Source organism: Canis aureus, chromosome 23 (assembly GCF_053574225.1).
Source record: "Canis aureus isolate CA01 chromosome 23, VMU_Caureus_v.1.0, whole genome shotgun sequence".
Classification (NCBI taxonomy): Eukaryota; Metazoa; Chordata; class Mammalia; order Carnivora; family Canidae; genus Canis; species Canis aureus.
Genome location: NC_135633.1, coordinates 25,239,747 through 25,252,388, shown reverse-complemented (window position 1 = coordinate 25,252,388; position 12,642 = coordinate 25,239,747). Strand labels below are relative to the sequence as shown.

Genomic DNA, 12,642 nt, shown 5'->3' with positions numbered 1-12,642 from the left:
CTCTGATACATTTTCCTTAAACTTATGATATCCACTACCACTTATCAGCCAGGAGACAAGAAAATACTGAGTAAACTACGTATTTTTAACCTAAAGTCTCAGAAAATAGCCAATCATGCTTATCTGGACTTTGTGACAGGTAGGATGATTTTTCTATTATATACACATGATGGAAGTTTTTTCTTCTAGTAAAATCCTACCTCATTCACATTCATATAATAGAATTAAATACAACACTGAGAGGTGCTCCCCACAATGTCCTGGTGTCCCTTTAATACTTAGTTATTCTAATAAACAAAACTTTTTGTGGAACTTTGGAAAACATGAAGATGTCCCTAAATACCTAATGATTTTACAAAAATCAACATTCTGTCCCCTATACTCCTTTAGGAAAAAAAATTCCAACACACAGTTCTTTCTCCCAACATCCAAGAATTTAAGAATTCCAATTAAACAAAGCTCACTGAAACCAGTAGTTCAGCAAATTTTTCAAAACACAATCCTTTCAGACCCCATTCTAGAAATGGATGGGGTGTAAACTTTTGTATTTAGAAAGGCTTTTCTTGGAACCAGAGGCTCTATTTCATGTAATCGCCATTTCTCTTAGTAATAAGATCTGAAGTTTCCTGCCTTGCCAATTTAACAGGTGTCACAAAGTGTACAAATTGGGCTTTTAGGGCAGCCCCGGTGGCTCAGCAGTTTAGCGCCGCCTTCAGCCCAAGGTGTGATCCTGAAGACCCGAGATCGAGTCCCACATCGGGCTCCCTACATGGAGCCTGCTTCTCCCTCTGCCTGTGTCTCTGCCTCTCTCTCTGTGTCTCTCATAAATAAATAAATAAAATATTAAAAAAAGAAAGGTCATAAAAAAGAGAAAACATTTATAGTACTGTACCATATTTACTGAAACAATTCCATATGTACGTGGACATGTGCAGTTCAAATCCTTGTTGTCTGAGGGTCAAGTGTACTCTTCTAAATTAATGACAATTACCACTAATGTGTGTTTTTTAAGAGATTGTATTATCTGAGAGAGAGAAAGAGAGCACAAGACTCCCCAGTGAGCAGAGCCTGATGCAGGGCTCGATCCTAGGACCTCGAGATCATAACCCAGGCAGAAAGCAGAAGCCTAACCGAATGAGCCACCCAGGCACCTCCACTAGTGTGTTTTTTAAACACAGGCTGTTGGGAAGCCCTCGTGACGCAGCAGTTTAGCGCCGCCTGCACCCCAGGGCATGATCCTGGAGTCCTAGGATCGAGTCCCACGTCAGGCTCTCTGCATGGAGCCTGCTTCTCCCTTTGCCTGTATCTCTGCCCCCCCCCCCTCTCTCTCTGCATCTCTATGAATAAATAAATAAAATCTTTAAAAAAAATAAAGAAAAATAAACACAGGCTGTATGATCAAGTTATTTGAGAAGTAACTTCTAACTTAAAATCAAGTTTGATGGCTTCTTAGAACAAAAAAGGAAACCAAAAAAGGGAAGATTCTTCATAGAATTTGTCATTTAATTAAGATGTTACAAAAAGAAAGAGATCACAAAATGGCTGAAAACAAAGAGCAAACAGTTGTTTGGCCTGTTATATATATATGGTATATTTCACATATATGTGGTATGCATGTATGCAGAAATGTTTATGCATGTGTATATATTACCTCAAACTAGCTGATAACATTTAAAATAGAGCTATGTCAGGGGTGCCTGGGTGGTTCAGTTGGTGAAGCATCTGCCTTCAGCTTGGATCATGGTCCCAGGGTCCTGGAATCAGTCCCCCGCATCAGACTCCCTGCTCACCAGGGGGCTTGCTTCTCTCTCTCTCAGCTCGTTCTCTATCAAATAAATTTTTTTTTAATTTTTATTTATTTATGATAGTCATAGAGAGAGAGAGAGGCGCAGAGACACAGGCAGAGGGAGAAGCAGGCCCCATGCACCGGGAGCCCGATGTGGGATTCGATCCCGGGTCTCCAGGATCGCGCCCTGGGCCAAAGGCAGGCGCCAAACCGCTGCGCCACCCAGGGATCCCATCAAATAAATTTTAAAAGTCTTTTAAAAAGGGACGCCTTGGGTGGCTCAATGGTTGAGCATCTGCCTTTGGCTCAGGGCATGATCCCAGGATCCTGGGATCGAGTCCCACATTGGGCTTCCTGCATGGAGCCTGCTTCTCCCTCTGCATATGTCTCTGCCTCTGTGTGTGTGTGTCTCTCATGAATAAATAAAATCTTAAAAAAAAAAAATCTTAAAAAAAATAAAATAGGTTATGTCAGAAAAACAGATTTGGGGCCTCTCATAAGAAACATAATGATTAAGCAAACTAGGAGCTGTCATTATTCATTAATGGTCTGGAGTTCAGTAGCAACTGCCCCTCCCCACCTTGGTAAAACATAATTTCCAATGTACCACAATACCCACGACCCAGCATCACTCATTTTCATCAGCTGCCTGGCCCCACAGATTGAGTCTGTAACTTCTGAAATAATCAGAAGACCCACACGTTTAAAACTGAAAGAGCAGTAAGTGCCAGGAAACACAAAGGAAGTCAAAATCAGGTCAGAATGTGAGCAGGAAATATAGGGAAAAATTTGTGGAGATTTAGAATGTGAACTGGATCTTGGGGGACTAGAAAGACAAGAAAAGAAATGAGCACCAGGGCAGCCCGGGTGGCTCAGCGGTTTAGCGTCGCCTTCAGCCCAGGGCCTGATCCTGGAGACCTGGGATCGAGTCCCATGTTGGGCTCCCTGCATGAAGCCTGCTTCTCCCTCTGCCTGTGTCTCTGCGCCTCTCTCTGTCTCTCATAAATAAATAAAACCTTAAAAAAAAAAAAAAAAAAAAAAAGAAATGAGCACCAGATAAATACAGTGCACAGGTAAAAATGGCATTTGTATACCTATCCTATCTGGCCTTAATATTTTAACACCAAAGCCCAGCTCCCCTCATATGGTAAGCATTCATAAATGTACTTATCAGTTCATAGGTAGGTGTCACTAACTTTAAATTATCTAGCTAAACAAGCAAACTAGAGCACTCTGCTACATATATACCCAGGATATGGTATCAAGATGAGGACACCACCAGAACATTTGGACAAAGTTACCCTTGAGAGTTATTTCAAGCAAAAGAATGAAAATGAAAAAAAAAAAAAAAAAAAAGCAAACTGCAAAAAGATACACTTGGCAGATTATGTCAAATAGAAAAGACAATACACTGTTATTTATGGATATGTATATACATAGAGTAAAGAGGGAGACTAGAAAAATATATGAAAGTGCTTGCCTCTGGAGAAATGAAGGTAAATGAAACATGGGGCAAAGAATTTAGAGGACCCAAACTTTTCTATCATGTTTATTTCTTCTATTAACAGCAGCAACAAAAGATCTAGAGAATGCAGGTATCTGTATTAACTCTATTTTTCCATTGGGGAAAAAAAAAAAGTATGGGCACCTGGCTAGCTCAGTTTGGTAGAGCGTGTGATTCTTGATTTCGGCTCAGGTCACGATCTTGGGGTTGTGAGACTGGGCTCTGAGTTGGCTCCATGCTGAGCATGGAGCCTGCTTGCATAGAGCTTAAGATTCTCTCTCTTCCTTTGCCTCTGCCCTTCCCCCACTCACAGCTGTGCTCTCCCTTTCTCTTAAAAAAATGGGGGGAGAAGTAATCCTAGAGATTGCTATGTGTGGAACTTCTAAATCCATTCAAGTTTAAAGGCAATAAAAAAAAATTTAAAGGGATTGCACACATTCAAGTCTTTATCCTTTCAAATATATTAACCTTGCCCAAATTGAAATACTAGCTAACATTTTAACTTTCACTGTGTCCCAGGCAATGCCTAAGTACATTTTACAAATTATCTCATATAAACCTCCCAAGAATCCAAAGAGGCAGGTATTTTTAGTCCTTATTTTACAAACGGTGAAATTGAGGCATGATCATAAAGCTACTTTTGATTATTAGCTATGTGTACAGCACCTAGAGCTCCTAGAGAAAGAACACTGCCAACTAATGGGAAAAATGACTTTGCATTCACTATAAATAAGGAAGCTATAAAACCAAAATTTGGCATATTAATCCAGCACTATCAGGGGAAAGAGACACTTCTCTGGCAAACACGACAGTTCTAGTCATCAGAAAGATAATTGCTTGCTCTTTATGGACAATTTATGTGGCCTAGATGAACTTTCCTGGAAAGATTAACCACTTTCTTTATGGATGAATGTACTTTACTCATCACAATTTTTTGATGACATTTTTAGAAAGAAAAATTAAAATGAAATAGTCCTATACAAAAAGAGACAATGCCCTTAAAAAATGTACTTCATTCTTTGTGCTGATCTTTTTTTTAAGTGGGCTCCACATCCAGAGTGGAGCCCAACAGGGCTTGAACTCATGACCCTGAGATCAAGACCTGAGCTGAGACCAAATCAAGTCAGGCCTTATAACTGACTGAGCTACCCAGATGCCCCTGTGCTCAATCTTCTAATTAATAATTCAGATTGTCAGAAACAAGAAGGTCCACTTGTGGCTCAAGTGGTAACCTCAGGGTCCTGGGATTGAGCCATCCAGCTTTCTGCTCAGCAGGGAGTCTGCTTCTCTGTCTCCCTCTGCCCCTCCCGACCTTACACAGACTTTTGCTCTCTGAAATGAAGAGAAAATCTTTTTTTTTTTTAAAGGGTTTTATTTATCTGAGAGAAAGAAAGAGTACAAGCAGGGAGAGTGGTAGGCAGAGGGAGATGGAGAAGCAGGCCCCTTGCCAAGCAGGGCTCGATCCAAAGAACCTATGATCATGACCTCTGCTGAAGGCAGACTCCCAACTGACTGAGCCACAGAGGCACCCCTAGATAGATAAAATCTTAAAAAAAAAAAAAACACACACACACACACACAAAAGACAAAAAACAGACTGTCAGATACAAGAAAGAAGTAGCCTTAATAAGACATCATTGTCCAGTATTACCCCACTGCCCCATATGAAGCTTAATAAACTGATATAACATACAACTTTTGTGAGCTTTGTGAACTCTGGGAACAATGACAAAACCCAGTTTTCTTCCAGCAAAGTGGTGGACAGACCCTGAAACATGGTAACAACCCAGCAATTGCCAATTTTAAGTGCTATCTGAATGACTAAGCAAGCTGCTGCTCTCTGACAACAGAAAGTTACACAACTGGGAAGCAATTTTTCCTTTCCACTTCACTGAGTTCCTTTGTATCAAACTCAGTAAAGAGCAAAAACAATAAATAATTGTTAGATGAATGAACTAGTACTTCCCAGTTTACAAAGTACTTTTTTATATATCCTCTTGTCTAATTTTCACAAAATACTAGAATAGGCAGGAATTATCACCCATAGTTAAACTGAATGGAAAAAATGACTATTGAGTTTTGCCTTGACCAAGAGAGGAGGGATAGGAGAGTTAGGTAGAATTCTGAGAAGTTAGCTTAGTCTTAATGATCTAATATCACAGCCCAGCAAAATCACCTGCTATCCTCATTTTACAATATCCTTCCTATGATCAATCCCAGATCAAGCAATTCCCTTTGTTAAAACATTCATTTTTCTCTCTAAAAACTATGTCCAGTTTTTCTTTCTAAAAATTGCTGTTCAGGTACACCTGGCTGGCTTAGTCAGTGGAGTGTGTGACTCTTGGATTTTGGGGTTGTATTCAAGCCCCAAGGTGGGTATACCGATTACATCAAAAAATAAAATCTTAAAAAAAATAATAATAAATAAACATTGCTAAGGTGCCTGACTCAGTGGGTAGAGCGTGTGATTCTTGATCTCGGGGTTGTGAGTTCGAACCTCTCACACTGGGTGCAGAGATTACTTAAAAATAAAAAAAAAATAAAAATAAAAAATAAAAACTGCTGTTCAAGCCTCACCTATTTCACAAAGACTGTCCCAGATCAGACCCTTCAGACTCTTATCAGTATAAAAACACACCCTCTTCCCCTCCCCCTTTGCAAACCCAATTACGTAAACTAATGCCTCCCAGCTGCTTTTAGTTATGCAATATGTTGTCATACCTGCCACTTGAGTGTATGAGCTGTTTACTTACTACTCTAGTAAAAAGCATCTGGATTTTGCTCAATTTCTTCCATTAGGGTGTAAATTAATTAAAAACAATCTATATTGTGCTTGCTTCAGCAGCACATATACTAAAAAACAATCTTTATTATCTAATAGAGCTTCTTTCCTCACGATGCTGAGTAACATTTTCATCCCCTTAACATAACCTTCATTTGACAGAACTAGTGGAAGGAGTACATCAGATTTCCCAGTAAGACAAATCTGTATTTAAAACTCTCCACCACTTCCAATTCTCTGTAAATCTAAAATTAACTCAAAAAGTTAAAAATGAATTTTAAAAACTCTGCCATTTGCTACTGTGTAGCTGTACTAGTCACATATTCAACTTCTTAGACCTCTACATTTACAATTGAACAATAGGGATTATCCCACCTACAATGAAGGACAAAAATGCCTCAAACTAGAGCTCCTCAAAAGTGGGTTGGTTTTTTTTTTCAAGATTTTTAATTTTTTAAAGTAATTTCTACATCCAAAAGCAGGTTTTTGTTTAGCTTTTCAACAAATATTTTTACAATATTTTTAGTTAGAAAAATGTAAATTAATTTCCCCTCACTCTAGGCCTTGACTGCACAAAATATAGCTAGAACACCATACATAAGATTATTTCCTGATACTTCAATGTCTTCTACTGACCATTTAATACAAAAATAAAATACCACTGTAAACAAAAACACACACCCCTCCACACACACACTGAGGTCACTCTGATCATTCATCTTCTTCCGCGTTTCTCACTCCCCTTGTCTCATTCCCAACAAGTCACCTTTAATCTACAAATCCATTTACCTATTTCTTAAGAAGCTTAAACCACCAAGAAAGGTAAGATGTCTAGATACCAGAAGTCTCTATGTTAAATGAGCACGTGGAAGCAACTAAGGTTTGAAGTGATGAGTACAACATGCATTCATGAAGGATGAATTGTTTCTTTCCTGAACAAAGAGTCCTAATTCAGCCAATTCTTTCTTCCCTTGATTAGTGGTTTTCAAATATTTTTAGTCATGGAACCAAATACATAAAACAGACATAAGCAGAAGCTGCTCTGGCTGAAGTAAAGAGGAACAGGTGTAGTAGAAAACTACTAGCTGAACGCTTTCAAAGCTTAGAGCTGTACAAACTAATGTGAAAAATCATTGTCCTTTCTAGATCAGAGATTCTGAAAGCGAGGCCTGAAGGCCCCTAAAAGTCCTTGAGACCTCTTCCAGGGTGTCCATGAAGTCAAAACTATTTTCATAATAATACTAAGACATTATTTACCTTTTTTTATTAAAGCTGTACTAACCTCAGCACTGGAGTGCAAAAGCAATTGTGTATAAAACTGCTGGAGCCTGAGTATGAATCAGGACAATGACCGAAACTGTAAAACAGTCACTGAATTCTTCACTGCCACACACAGCATACGCAAAAATATACCTTCACTTGAATGTCTTTGATGAAGCAGTAAAAATTACCGACTGTATTCCTGATATTTCAGTACACATTTTTTAAAAATATTCTGTGATTATTCTTTGAAATGAAATGGGAAATACTCAAAAGCACTTCTGTATATGGAAATACAAGGGCTATCTCAAAGACAAACACCTTGTGATTACCCTAGTAGAAAGCTGAACCAGCTGATTTTTTTCATGGAACATTTTTACTTTAGAGGATAAATGACAAACTATAGTTTATTCAGATTTGAAAATTAGAATTGTGTCTGCTACTACGAGCTTGTCAACTTCCCAAATCTTAAGACGGGTGGAAATGTTAACAACTGTATAATTTGTCAACATTTCAAAGAACTACATAACCCAGTGAACTAATAATTTCTAAATAACCAATGTATGATATCATAAAATCATGCATGAGTAAATATCCATTCAAAGTGCAAGACAGGAAAAAAAAAAAAAAAACAAAGTGCAAGACAGGGATGCCTGGGTGGCTCAGCAGTTGAGTTCCTGCCTTCAGCTCAGGGTGTGATCCTGGAGTCGCGGGATTGAGTTCCACATGGGGCTCCCTGCATGGAGCCTGCTTCTCTCTCTGCCTGTGTCTCTGCCCTCTCTCTGTCTCTCATTAATAAATAAAATCTTAAAAAAAAAAAAGTGCAAGACAAACCAATGAATTTTAATATAACGGTGTACTAAGATCAATAATATGGCTTCAGATTCCATATTGCAACAAATCTTTAGAATAATTTATAGTGTCCAAGGGTAATATCTATAATTATTTGGAAAAGTTGCTGAAACATTCCTCTTTTCCATCTACTCATCTGTATGAAACTGGATTTTCTTCACATACTTCAACCAAAACAACTTACCACCTGTCTGAATGCAAAAGATCTGCAAATCCAGTGGTCTTCTCATAAGCCAGACATCAGAGAGATTTACAAACAAGTAGAACACCACCAGCCTTGTCACTAAAATTTTTTTAGTAATTTTTCATAAAATTGTTACATTAACAAATGAGTTTATTTTTTTAAGACAATGAATCTTTAAAACTTTAATCTCTAGTATAGTAAATATGAGTAGATATAACCCATTTAACAAAAGCTGTCGGGATCCCTGGGTGGCGCAGCGGTTTAGCGCCTGCCTTTGGCCCAGGGCGCGATCCTGGAGACCCGGGATCAAATCCCACGTCGGGCTCCTGGTGCATGGAGCCTGCTTCTCCCTCTGCCTATGTCTCTGCCTCTCTCTCTGTGTGTGATTATCATAAATAAAAAAAAAAAATTTTTTTTTAAAGAAAAAAATAAAAACAAAACAAAACAAACAAACAAACAAAAAAAAAAACAAAAGCTGTCTGGAATCTTCAATAATTTTTAAAAGTATAAAGCAATCCCAAAACTTCAAATGTTGAGAACTGCTATACTAGACTGTTGCTATAGCCTCCCTCTAATTCATCTGCTGGACTCGTTTCACATCTTCCAATTTACCCTATAACCCACAGGCTTAGTATTAGACTTAGCTAATTAGAGCTATATCTTAATAATTTTTATTTCTCTACTACAAAATTCCAATTATGTACAAACTGAATTACAGTTTATATTAAGTACAAACTCTTCAATATGACAATTCTCAGTGACAGTACAATGGGACAAGACTTCCGATCAATGCATATTCATATGACATCAACTGTCTCAGTGAAATGGAAAGATAATGGAATCTCACAGCACCACATTTAACTACATCAATTCAACTACAAGCTCTTTTTGCCCTCTTCCACGAAAAGAGAAATAGATATTGCTTGATTTTCCCAATGGCCTATCCCCTTTCAAACAAAACCTTGATTTCTATCACAGAGAAAGGGAGGCTACCAGAAATAAAGAAAGCGACTCTCAGCTTTTCAGCTTCCTGATATCAGATTTTTACAATTTAAGGGTTTTTCAAGGACACTTTAACAAGACACAATTTATTAGCTGACTTGACAAGCATACACCAGGCAAGATAAAGGTATGATTTAATGAAAGATTGGTAGGCAATGTTTTCTCAAAAGCAGTCATCTCTCAATCAGGGCAATTCTGCCTCCTGGTGGACATCTGACAATGTTTGGAGACCTTCCAAATTATTACAACTCCGGGAGGAGGTGTTATGGATATTTAATGGGTAAAGGTGGGGAATGCTGCTAAACACCCTACAATACAAAACATAGCTTTGAGACAAAAGGAATTACCTGCCCCAAAATGATAACAGTGCAGAGGCTGAAAAATCTTCTGTAGAGACATGCTATGCCAAATACTTAGGTTCAATTCCTAACCCAAAGAAACGCACCAAATTCTTAAGAAACAATGTTTAGGTACCTTAACTCTAATATCTATATTGTTAAATCTCCAAAAATGTCTTAGACCGCCCCTAACCTTTCAACAAACTGCATAATCACAGATGTGCACTCTGTTGGAAATTAAACATTAGTAGTAACCCTTACTTCCTAGGTTAATTACTACAATAAAAATATCACAATAAAATAATATACTCAATTTCTTCCGAGCTGTTAATTTGGTTCCCTAAAAGCTTGATTTCAACTATCTAGGAACTAGTAGAGACATGAATAAAGTCAGGTACCAAAGTACCACGAAACATATGAACGGTGTAAGTCCTCTTATCTAGGCCCCATATTTCAGGAACACACATATAATCAGTCTTTTAATAGACAATTTTTAGGTTTAGCTGCTCCCTGCTCCCTATTTATCCCTTCAAGTAAACACTGAACGCCTATTAGGTGGCAAGCAATCTGAATACAAAGAGAAGAAATGGGTGCCTGGGTGACTTAGTTAAGCATCTAACTCTTGATTTCGCTCAGGTCATTATTTCAGGTTTGTGAGCTTGAGCCCCAAGTCAGGCTCCACACCAGCAGGGAGTCTGCTTGGATTCTCCCTCTCCCTCTCTCTCTCTTTCCACCTCTCTAAAATAAATAAGTAATTTTTTTAAAAAGATAAAAATATTTTACCACAGTCTAATAAGACAAACAGCTAAAATACAAAATGATGTGTGCTATAAATAGAAGTATCAAATAAGTGTTATGGAAGCTTGCTGGAGACAGAATGCCAGGAAAGGCTTCCCAGAAGAAGGTGATGCTTGAACTGAGAAAATGTCACAGAAAATATACTCTTCACATTTCTGTGTTTAGACTACCGTTCTCTTCTGCTCTTACACACTAGTTTTCAGTTTTTGCTTTGTCATCTAAACAAGAACATGTGATATAACCAGTGTGAACAGACCAAAGTGGCAACTTTTAACTCAATTTCCTCAAATCTTAATGAAGAGTCAAAAAAAAAAATTTTTTTTTTCTGTCAAAGTATTTCCCAGTACCTGCAAATTGTCCGAGTTCTGGTTTTGTTTTTTAAATCTCCTAACTTCTTCCATCAAGTGAATAGATCATCTGTCTCCCAGTTAACAAGCTGAATTTCTAAGACTGTCGTCACAGGGGATGATCACTGCTCTTTTCTTCCAGTTAGTTTCTGCTTCCAAAGAGAGGTTTCATTTCCTCACCTTTTCCCACTACAATACTTTGAATTCTGTCAGGAAGGAGCCATAAATTCCAAGGTACAAGAACTACAAAATTACCGCTGCCTATCTAAGTCTTGTCTGTATTTTCTGCTTTCTATTCCAAAACTCTTATGAGTCACTAACTGGATTCTGTCTCCTGAGTCCCCAGCAGCTGACACAAATAATTTCAGATTTGGAATAGGAAATTAGCCAGACATGGGAGTCTTATCCATTTGTTTCCAATACATTTACATCACCGACATTCCTTACCCAACTTTTTAATTCTCATGGTTTAGGTTAGGGTCCCGCAGATGAAGTTTCTGCCTTAACACGAACAGAACTGGTAACCACGCAGAAACGCTGTTGAAGGCTGCTTCTAAATACCGAAGCCCCCACCCCCCTCCCCCCAAAGGTTCCAAATTGAACCTTCAATAATAGGAGGATGGAACACCCAGGGAGAGTGATACAGTAGAAAAATTTCTAGACTGAGGCGGATCTGGTACAGGCTAATCCTAATCCTGTCCCTTCTTTGGACCTCAGTTCCTCCACCTATAAAACTCGCACGTGATGTACGATAGGGGGATTGGCTTAATTTCTAAGGTTCCCCAAAGCTACAGTAATCCAGAAATCCCACCTTTCTCCTCCTCTAGCTTTACACGAAACACGTGGGAGGGCAGAAAATAACCTTTTACTCCACTAGATCGATCTTAATTCTCAGATCTTGTGTTAAAAAGCTTAACAAACTCCCGACCCACCCATCCGAAACGCCGGGCTGCACATCTCCCCCGTGGAGACGTCAAGGCAAATTAAAGCCCGTCCCGAACGACCGTCAACCAAGCAAGCGCTGGGGAGATCCTATTCAGGGTCCTAAGACGCGGCCCCCGCAAAGGGCCCGCCCACCTAATCACCGCCAGGCAAATGAATGAGTACCACCAGATACATGGACGCTCCCCGAGCGCAGGCTGCCACGGGAGACCCCGGGGCCCTGGCTCCCCGGACCTCGGTCCCCTCCCAGCGCCCGCAGAGCCGGGCCTCGGGGCCTCGGGGCCTCGGGGCCTCGGGGCCGCGGGGCCGCGGGGTCGCGGGCCCCGCCCCCTCCCTCGGGGCAGAAGGTGCGCGCCCGGGCGCGAGACTTCGGCGCGGAGGGCCTGGGACGCCCCGCGCACCCGCCCGCCCAGAGGGGAGGAGGAGCCTGTCGGTCCGGGGCCGCCACCGCCCGGGCTCTCCACTTACCGCGGTGCGGTGGGGGAAGGGAAGTGTCAGGAGTGAAGGCCTAGGCCCGTCCGCCACCCGCCGCTCGGGGAGCAGCGCGCGGCCGCCACGAAACCGTCGCCGCCGATACCACCGCCGCCACCGACCGCCGCTTCGGGCGCAGCGCGCAGAGGGCCCGACTGCGTCACACGCCGCCTACCGTCACAGGCTCGCCCCGGGCGCTCCGCCCTCGCTGCCTGCGCATTGGCAGACGCCCCCGCCACTCTAGGCCCGCCCTGCGACTCATTGGGCAACTGGTCTTTTGAAACCGAACGTGAGGGCGGTCTTCGGGAGAAGGAGCGAGGGGGAAGAGGAGGAACGGGAGGAGTTACGGGGGGGAAAGGGGAGGGACGGTGGGAGG

At 40.7% G+C, this 12,642-nt stretch overlaps 1 protein-coding gene across 8 annotated transcripts in view; it reads right to left on the bottom strand.

Moving 5' to 3' along the window:
• Window positions 1–12,637, bottom strand: part of NUP98 (nucleoporin 98 and 96 precursor) — a 120,382-nt gene extending 107,745 nt beyond the window's left edge. For 6 of the 8 annotated variants that reach the window (XM_077866796.1, XM_077866800.1, XM_077866798.1 and 3 more), the window contains exon 1: window positions 12,264–12,633. The gene's annotated coding sequence lies outside the window, so the exon portion shown is untranslated. Of the gene's footprint in view, window positions 1–11,300; window positions 11,321–12,263 lie in introns of those variants that run through there. The other 2 variants (XM_077866804.1, XM_077866797.1) reach the window with 2 other exon arrangements.
• Window positions 12,638–12,642: the final 5 nt, after the last annotated feature.